This window comes from Gracilinanus agilis, chromosome 3, assembly GCF_016433145.1.
Source record: "Gracilinanus agilis isolate LMUSP501 chromosome 3, AgileGrace, whole genome shotgun sequence".
In the NCBI taxonomy this organism is placed as follows: Eukaryota; Metazoa; Chordata; class Mammalia; order Didelphimorphia; family Didelphidae; genus Gracilinanus; species Gracilinanus agilis.
In genome coordinates, this window is record NC_058132.1 from 322059582 (window position 1) to 322070054 (window position 10473).

Genomic DNA, 10473 nt, shown 5'->3' on the forward strand with positions numbered 1-10473 from the left:
AATTGTGATTTCATTAAATTAAAAAGGTTTTGTACAAACAAAAACAATGCAACCAAATCAGAAGGGAAACAACAAACTGGGAAAAAAAATCATTCTAACCAAAAACTCTGACAGAGGTCTAATTACTCAAATATCCAAGGAGCTAAATCAATTTTATAAAAAATCATGTCATTCCCCAATTTTAAATGGGCAAGAGACATGAATAGGCAATTTTCAGATAAAGAAATCTAAACTATCATAAGCACATAAGAAAGTGTTCTGAATCTCTAATAATTAGAGAAATGCAAATCAAAACAACTCTGAGGTACCACCTCAAACCTAGCAGATTGGCTAAAATGATAGAAGGAGAGAGAAATGAATGTTGGAGGAGATGTGGCAAAATTGGGACATTAATGCATTGCTGTTGGAGTTATGAACTGATCCAACCATTCTGGATGGCAGTTTGGAACTATGCCCAAAGAGCTCTAAAAAACTGCCTGCCCTTTGATCCAGTCATATCATTCCTGGGTTTATCCCCCAAAGAGATCATAGCGGAAAAAGACATGTGCAGAAATATATATAGCCAAGCTCTTTGTGGTGGCAAAAAACTGGAAAAGGAGGGTATGTCCCTCAACTGGCAAATGGCTGAACAAATTGTGGTATATGCTGTTGATGGAATACTATTGTGCTCAAAGGAATAATAGACTGGAAGTATTCCATGTGAACTGGAAAGACCTCCAGGAATTGATGCAGAGTGAAAGGAGCAGAGCCAGAAGAACATTGTACAGAGAGACTGATACACTCTGGTAAAATTGAATGTAATGGACTTCTGTACTAGCAGCAAGGCAATGACACAGGACAATTCTGAGGGATTTATGGAAAAGAACGCTACCCACGTTCAGAGGAAGAACTGCAGGAGTGGAAACACAGAAGAAAAACAATTGCTTGAACATATGGGTTGATGAAGACATCATTTGGGATATAGACTCTAAAAGACCAGCCCAGTGCAACTATTGATAATATGGAAATAGGTTTTGATCAATTACACATGTTAAAAGCAGTGGAAATGAGCATCAGCTTCAGGGGTGGTTGGTGGGGGGAGAGTTACAATAAGTATCATGTAACCATGGAAAACTTTCTAAAAAATAAAAAGTGAAAGATGCAAAACAAATAAATAAATGAATAAAATAAAGTACCTGAGTTTCTACTCATCAAGACAGCACCATGGAATTATATGAATACAATTGTAAAACTCTTTTCACACAAATAAATCAGATTTGAAAATTAAATTGCTCATATATAGGCTGAGATATTATTATAAAAATGACAATTCTCCCTAAATTAATTTATTCAGTGCTATACTTATCAAACTACCCAATAATTATCTTATAAAACTAAAGGAAAAATATATAAATCCATCTAGAAGAAGAAAAGATCAAGAAAATTTGGAGAATTAATAAAAAAAATATGATGGAAGGTGGCCTAGAAGTACCAGATCTCACAGTGTATCATAAAATAGTAATCATCAAAACAATTTGGCTCCAGCTAAGAAATAGAAGGAATGGTAGATCAATGGAATAGATTAGATATTCATTATATAGGGGTAAATGACCTTAGTAACCTATTTTTTGAAAAACCAAAGACCCAGCTTTTAGAATAAAAACTTACTCTTTAACAAAAACTGCTGGAAAAATTGGAAAACAGTATGGCAGAAACTAGTTAGAGAACAAAACATCACACCTTATACCAAGATTTGGTCAAAATCGGTATATGGTACCATAATTAAATTAGAAGAACATAGAATAGTTTACCTTTTAGATCTGTGGAGAAGAGAAGACTATGAACTATGAGATATAGAGAATCATAATACATAAAATAATATTTTGTTTATATTATGTTTAAAAGCTTTTGTATAAATGAAACGAATATAACCAAGATTAAATGGGAAACAACTAATTGGGGAAAATTGTTAAGACAAATTTCTCTTGTAAAAGTCTAATTACTCAAATCTGTAAAGAACTAAGTTAAATTTATAAGAATACAAGCCATTCCCCAATTGACAATCAAATCTATCAATAATCATATGAAAAAATGTTCTTAATAACTCTTGATTGGAGAAATGCAAATTAAAGCAATGCCAGAGGATCAACTACCTGACACCTATCAGATTGGCTAATATGACATGAATGGAAAGTGATAAATGAAGGAAAGAATGTGGCAAAATTGTGACAGCAACATATTGTTGGTGGAGTTGTGAATTGATCCAACCATTCTGGAGGGTAATTTGGAACTATGCTCAATGGTTTGTAAAACTGTGAGTACCCTTTGATCTTGTAATATCACTCCTGGGTCTGTATTCCGAAGAGATATTTTTTAAAAAAGAAAAGGATCTACTTATACAAAAATATTTATATCAGATTTTTTGTGGTGATAAAGAATTAGAAACTCAGGGGAATGTCCATCAATTGGGGAATGGTTGATCAAATTGTGGTATGTGTTGGTGATGTAATCCTATTGCACTATAAGAAATGACAAGTAGGATGATTTCATTTTTTAAAATAAACATATTTTATTTTACCAACTATACATAATAACAAATTTCCACATAAGTTTTTTCCAAACTTAAATGATTCAAATTGTCTTCCTCCTTCTCTTCCTTTTCTCTGCCTGGAGATTGGAATTACTTTTTTTTCTGGGTTATGTGTGTATTATCTTGCAAAACATCTTTCCGTATTGTTCATTTTTGTAAGAGAATAATCATATAAAACAAAAACTCAAATATACAAGTGAAATATCACATGCTTTGATCTGCATTTCAACTCTGCATTCCACAAAATTGTTGTTACTGTGCACAGTGTTCTCCTGGTTCATGCAAGATGATTTCATAAATAGCTGGCAAGATCTGCATAAACTGACATAAAAAATAAGCATAACTGGAAGAACATTGTACATAGTAATAGCAATAGTGTATGATGATCAATTAAAAACTTGGCTACTGTCAGCAAAGCCAACCTGGGCCAATTCTGAAGGACTTATGACAGGGAATGATAGCCACTTCCAGAGAAAGAACCATTGGTGTTGGATGGATATGGATCAAAGAATACTCAGTGTACTTACCATTTTATTTTGGGGTTTTGATTTTGTATGAGTCTGATCTTAAACAATGACCAATATAGGAGTGTATTTTGGGTGATAATACATGAATAATCATGATCAAATTGCTAACCATTTCCAACCATTTCCAAGTAGGGGGAGGGAAAGGAGAAAGAGACACAGTTTGAAACTTATAATTTTGGAAAACATATGTTTAAAATCATTTTTACATGTAAATGGGAAAATAGAACATTTTTAATTATATATATATTTATTTATAAACAAGGATCATTTCTGTCCTCAAGGAATTTAAGTCATAATATGATAAAATAATACACAATACATATGAAAATTGTGTCAAGATGTTGGGGAATTACTTCAGTGATGAGTAGAGACATAAACTTACATATCTCTTCCAGAAGATTCAAGGCAATTGATGTGATCTTGCTTCAGAAACTTCAGAATGTTGTAGGATTCTTTTGCCAGAATTAAGGAAAATTTAAAAACCTCTGGATGCATTGTTGGTCCCAGAGTAGGGAGTTTCAGACAGTGAGAATCCTGGAAATTGAGAATATAAAAAATGAAAAGATCTCTAGACTCAAGAAGCTTACATTTCTTGCATATTTAAGACTCCTTCACATCTTCCTACAACTCCTATGTAACCACCTGGGACTGATTCAATATTCAGATGTGCCATTCTAGCCATCATTATGGCTTCAATATGTCATCCAGGAGCATTCAGTAAACAGTCAGCTGACAAGTTCCGCTTGTTTATGAGAAGAGATATTGCTGATCAAACACTAGCATACCTCTCTCCAATCTGACCCCAATTCAGTCTCCTTCTGAAGTGATATACCATATAGGTGTCCATTTCAATGTATGCAACCAAGATCAAAAGATGACAAACATAATTATGTAGCCCTTTAAATCAATGCTAGCAAGCGTATCACAATTTGACAGCAACTGGGGAACTATCTTTTAAATAATTTTTGAAGCAATAGCAGGAAAAATTTTTAAATGTCTGACTCATATACAGTATCAATTCATAAACTTCTCAGATAATTCCCATAAAGCAAAGGAGTTCTCCTATTTTCCAAAACATTGACCTACCTACCGTGAACTGGATTTTCTTCTGTTCAACCTTAGCCTTAACTCTTTCTGCTCTGTTTAAGGTTAATAATTTTAATTTCTCTGTTATTTTCAGTTCTGCTGGTAAACTGCCAGTTATTAATCACAGTATGTTTTCAAGAAACAGTCCCCATTTATGTGCACAAATCTCATAGCAAATTGCAACAGCTTTTTTTCTCTAGCCAATACAGCTAGAAAAGTCTTTAAAATCTCAGTTCACTTTGATATTTTAGTTAACTCCCTTAGAGATTCTTTTCCAAAGGTCAAGGACCCAATTCACCTTATTATTCCTTTTTAGGGTGAAAAAGGTGTTATTCATTAACAATACAACCTACTCTGCAACAACTCCTAGCAAGGGTTAGGCATGGCTGCTGTTTTTGTTCTTTCCTGCCAAAAGGAAATCTTTTTTGTTATCTCAATATCCAGGTACCCACTAACTTGAAAAGGAAGAAGGGGAAGTTGCCCAGAATAACTTCAAAGAGTCATAAATTAACAGACTATACTAGGTGGTCAAGACTGGAGTCAGGAAGACCTTAGTTCAAATCCAGGCTCAGACACTCTCCAGCTATGTGACTCTGGGCAACTCACTTAAACCTGTTTTTGCCTCAGTTTCTTCATCTGTAGAATAAACAGGAGAAGGAAATGGTAAATCATTCCAGTATCTTTGCCAAGAAAATTCCAAATAGGGTCACAAAGAGATTAATATAACTGAATAAGTAAAGTAACATGCTTTCTTTTGATAAAAAGAGATAAGCTACCACACTGGGGTTTTCTGATAGCTTTGAAAGTTGCCCAACAATCTCTTAGCAATAATAGCATTCTACCTCCCCAACTCCTACTTCACACACACACACCCTACTTCTAGCTAAGTTTCTTGCATGTAGAACAGTAACCCTGGCCTCTTTTCCATAAAGGAGTCAACTATGGAAATCTAACAATCTCCCTCAATGGAATAGGAATCCAAAATCTCTTCAACTAGGTTAGTGGAATCATATATCACACCTTCAGGAAGAGTCTATACAATAGGGAAGCTTAAGGTCAATAATGAAATAGGCTAGGCACAGTAGTTTCATGATGAGAGTCAGAGGTCTAACTGATTTCCAGCTTCTGATGTCACACATGGAAAGGGAGAAACTGCATGTGGCATAGGACATAGAAGTTTCCAAAATAGAAGATAAGGAGTGAATTATAAAAGGGAAGAGCAAAGATATCAGCCTGGAATGGGGCAGGGTCTGGAACTGAAATAACCTATCATAATAAATTATGGTTCCAAACGAAAAAAATTACAAAGGAAGACAAATGTGTGTGTGTTTTTTTTCTGGACTAAATCCTAGGTCTATAATCCTATGACATTAGAATTTTAACAGTAGGGGGGGAAACACTAATTTAAGGAGAAGGATGGTGAAGTATAAAGCTTTTATTCAAGTACAAGTGTTATCTTTAGCATAAGGGAGATCAGGGGGAAAATTAGATTTTTTTCATATAATATATCCTCAACTGGATTGAGAGCAGAGCTTTTGCCTTCTCTTATATCCTATGGGTCACCTGGAACAACATTGGGCATAGGATTCTTAGTCAATTAATGACTGAAACACATGACACAGGTAGCAGGTACCATGGACAATCAAGAAAGGGAAAGATGAAAGAAGGAGAGAAATGAAGTAAAGAATGAGATGAAGGCTGACCTAACTGATCAGCTCATATTATGAAATTATGGGTGCTGTCCCCAAGATGAAGTCATATGCATAATTATAAACGAAGTTGTGATTACAGATCAAACAATCAATAAAATTTATTAAGTGCCTAATATGTGTAAGGTACTCTGTTAAGCTTAAGGATACAAAGAAATGCAGAAAAAATAGTATTTTCCCTCAAGAAATTCAGCCTAGTCAGGGAAACAATGAGCAAACAATAAATGACAAACAAGACGATCATGAAAAATATGGAAAGACATATAAGAGGTGATGCAAAGTGAAGTGAGCAGAACCAGGAGAACATTGTACACAATAAAAATAATGTATGACGATCAACTGTGAATGACAACTATTATCAACAAGGCAAGGTTCCAAAACAATTTCAAGGGAATACGAGTCAATGAAGTTTATTGAATAAGAACTTAACATGGTTAGGTCTGGGCTATAAGAACATCGATTTGACAATTAAGTAGAGGATGGAGAGGAATCCAGAGAGACTTAAGGCAGGATGATCAACCAGTAGGCTATTACAAAAATTAAAATGTAAGATAATAAGGGTCTTCATCAGAGTGTGATAGTGTCATAGAAGAGAAGGAGGCCATTATGAGGAATGTTACAAAGGTATGTGTCAGTACTTTGCAACAGATTGGTTATGGATGGTGAAAATGAGGAAAAAAAGTGTGAATCTGACTGACTGAGAAGGAGATGGTACTTTCAAAAGTAATAATAAAGTTAGAAAGACGGGGTAGAATATTTGGGGTAGGGGGGAAAATGATGAGTTAAAGTTTGGACATGTTGAGCTTAAAATATCTGAGAAAGGTCAAGTTTTAGAAACATTCTCCAGGTTAGGAGGTAAGGCTGGGCTAAATAAGTATATATGAGACCCATCAGCATAGAGATGGTAATTGAAACCATATTAGCTGATAAGAACACCAATTGAAATAATATATAGAGAGAAGAGGCTCCAGGATAGAGCCTTGTATAAGTTAAAGCATGTAACCTGGTAGAAGATCCAGCAAAAAAAAAGGACAAAGAAAGAATGGCCAGATAAATAGAAGCAGAATAAGGAGATAATAGCATCATCAAAACCTAGAAAGAGAACAATATGAAGATCAACAATGTCGAAGACTGCAGAGATATTGAGGATAAGTATTGAGAAAAGGCAATTAGATTGGAAATTTAGAAATCATTAGTAACTCATGAAAATAGAATTTAGGGTAATGATGAGGTCAGAAGCCAAACAACAGAGGCTTAAGATTGTGAGAGAGAAAACAAAGCAGGGAGGGGAGATATAGAATAATAACTAGCAGGGATAAACAGAATGTTATTTGAAGATGTGGTGACATGGGCAAGGTTTGGTTTGATTTTGTTGACAGTAGGGAAGCACTTAGTAGACAAGAAACAATTGAAAATTAGTGAGAGAGTATAGATTGGTTTCAATTGTACATATAGAGGAGTTAAACTTGACAAAGAGAGGGGCTACCTCTTAAAGTGAAAGAGGAGTGAAGGAGGAGATAGTTACAGAGAATATGTAAGTAGTGTGAGAAGAAATAGGAGAGAAATTGAACCTTTCTTCACATAGCCTCAATTTTTTTTATGAAATGTGAGGCAAAATTCTCAATGAAGAGCACTGGAGATATTCATGAGAACTATCAGAAGGAATTAAAAGGTGTGGAAATGGCACCTGGTGAATGGAATATTTAAGTGAGCAGAGAAAAATAAAAGGATTGCCTTACTTCAGTGAATGACCAGGAGAGATGATGAAAAGTAAATTGGTGGAAAATTGTAAGAGTAATCCTAGGCTAGTATTTATCAAGGCAAGATCTAAGATAGTGACTTGAGAGAGCAAAACAGGATAAAGTTAATCTGTTTAACCAAGGCATGAAAATGAGAAAGGGACAAGAGCATAATCTGAACAAGAATGATGGCTGGGGAAAGAACTTATTGTTGAAGTGAGTGGAGTTTAAGGTGACAATGAACAGGATTTAGTGTTGCAGGGCAGAAGAAATGGATTGATAATTATGATCACCACGTCAGGGTTCATGTATATAGATGGCAAGATCAAGTAACTCTGGTAGGGTGAAAGAGTAGGTCATATGAATTGAACAAATCTAGGAAATACTAATATTTAAATTAAAGTTCTGTATTTTGAGGGTAGTAGTTGGAAAGGAGAAAAAGATCATGAATCAGGCATTGAACGAGATGAGGAAAAAATGGAGAATGTCTTAAAGGTCTTAAAGGTCTTAAAGCCAAAGCTCCCACCATCTTGATTGGATCGTATATATATAGAATAAAATGAACCCTAAAAGAGGAAAGATAAACTGAGTGATGTTGGTAGAGAGAGCTTGGAAGTCATAATAGGGATTAAAGAGCATTTTAACCCCCTTGTCTTGATTAGTGAGTGTTGTGTGTATGAAGGACTGGGTAGGGCAGTGTGGAAAGGTGGGGATGGAGGGCAACGCAGGGGACATGCTCACAGAAAATTCTGAAAGGGATAGCCAGGGAAGCTGTTTTAGGAATAAATCCAGTATATTAGTGAAGAGGCAGGCACAGCACAGTGGAAGGATGTGCAGTTTTAGAGCCAAAGAGTAGGGGAAGTGGCCTACAGGATGACATGTGTAGGCAGGAAATGAGGAAGTGGTCTATGTGCTATGGAGAACACAGTTAACCAAGTTTCTGACTTTGTCCTGTGCTTTTCCTCTCTGTCAGCCTGCTTTCCGAGGATAAAAATAGCATACCCTTAATAGAATTTCATAGGAAAGGGAAGAGCAACTTCAGTTCAGCATACCTGAATATAAGTGGGATTTTTAAAAGCATTGATATAGATTGTGTTTCTGGTAAAATCACCTGTCAGTATCCTTCTTCGACTTCCAATCACAGAAACTAGTCCTCCATTCCACTTATCAGAAAGTTTAATGTTTTAAAAAGTATTTGTTTTGTCTATAGCCAGCTCACTCTTCAGAACTTTGCAGTCCCAGAAAAATAGTCAGAGAGCCATGAAACTTTCCTTAGTTCATCCTGATAATGAATGCCACTTGGCCAAGCACCTCCCTGCTTTGCTGATTGTATTTGGAGCCTGGAGGCATTAATGTGCTGCTAATGGGCTACTGCAGGAAATTACTTTTAAAGTTCTCTCTGTCACTTGCAGATTGCAAATCAAGTCCTTGGAAGAGATGGCAAATTTCAGTTATGACAGGGGCATCCCACCCAGCCAAATGATGTTCAGCAGCAGCATCTATAAAAAAACAAGTGGCTCTGGAGAGACTTGGATAGTACATTAATAATTCCCTGTGAATGCAGAGGCAATGGCTGACTGTGGATTCAGTCCTCCCCTTCTTCTGGTAATGAACTCATCAGTGGAGGAATGTTGGAATGAGCACTGCATGGCAAAACCTTTGTGGGTTGGTTTCTAGTATTTGGTCATTTTTAGCAATATTGACAGCAGTGCTGAGAGCCTGGTAGGTGATGACACATGAGCATATAAAGTGTCAGATGCGATTTCGTTTATCCCTTTCTCACTGAGAGGCATCTCTCTACCAAATTGGGCCCTGGTCCCAAAGGCAGATTGCTGTATGTCTGGCCTATCCCCCAGCCATCTGGTCTCTCTGGATCTATGAGGGTTGTGATGAGACCATCTTCAGCTCAGCATGTTAAGTGTTTAATAGTCCCCAGTCCAGCAGAAATTCAATTATCCCAGGCTTCAGTTGACTTAGCACCCACACAGCTAAAACCTTAGAGAGAAATTTGAAGCAATGCACATGTTGGTTCCTTCATATCCAGTTTTCTCAGTAGGAGGAGAAGAGTTAACAGTCAGTATGCTAGGACCTTAGGGTACCTACAAATTATATGGTGATAGGGAGGTATAGCATTTGAATCAATCAGTGGGGGAAGTAGACTTAAGGGCAGAGTAAGAGTCTGTGAATTTAAAATCCACTGTAGACAAATGATGAATCATCATGTCAAAAGGGAAAGCATCAAGTACAAGCAAGGTGAAATACACAGAATATGAGATAAAATTGAGGCAAATGGGTCAGGAGAGCTGAGAAGATCTAGAACACGGAAAACCAATGTAATTATTTCAAAGTTCATATTGCCCAGTATATATTGTAGCCATTTGTCTTTCCTGCAATATTATAATTGTTCATTTCCATACCATAAGAAAGAAACGCCTTAAGAATGTTGGGTCTGCAAAAAGACCATTGATCTTCTTGCCAACTCTGCCAAACGAGATTAAACCACTGTTCTTTGTGACAATCACTATTCTCAATATTTCAGTTTAGATTTGCAAGACCTGCTTTACACACTAAGACTATGTCCTCTACTCCTGAAAACATATTTGTGGTCAGAGAAATAGGGGTATGATAGTCTCTAGTTCTATGGTTATTTGATGATTATGCTTGCTGGCTTTTAAGATTTCCTCAGAGACAATTGAGTGGCAGACTATTTATATATATATATATATATATATATATATATATATATATATATATATATATATACACACACACACACACACTATGGGATGAAAGCTCAGACTATTTAAATATATATATATATATATGTATATATATATATATAT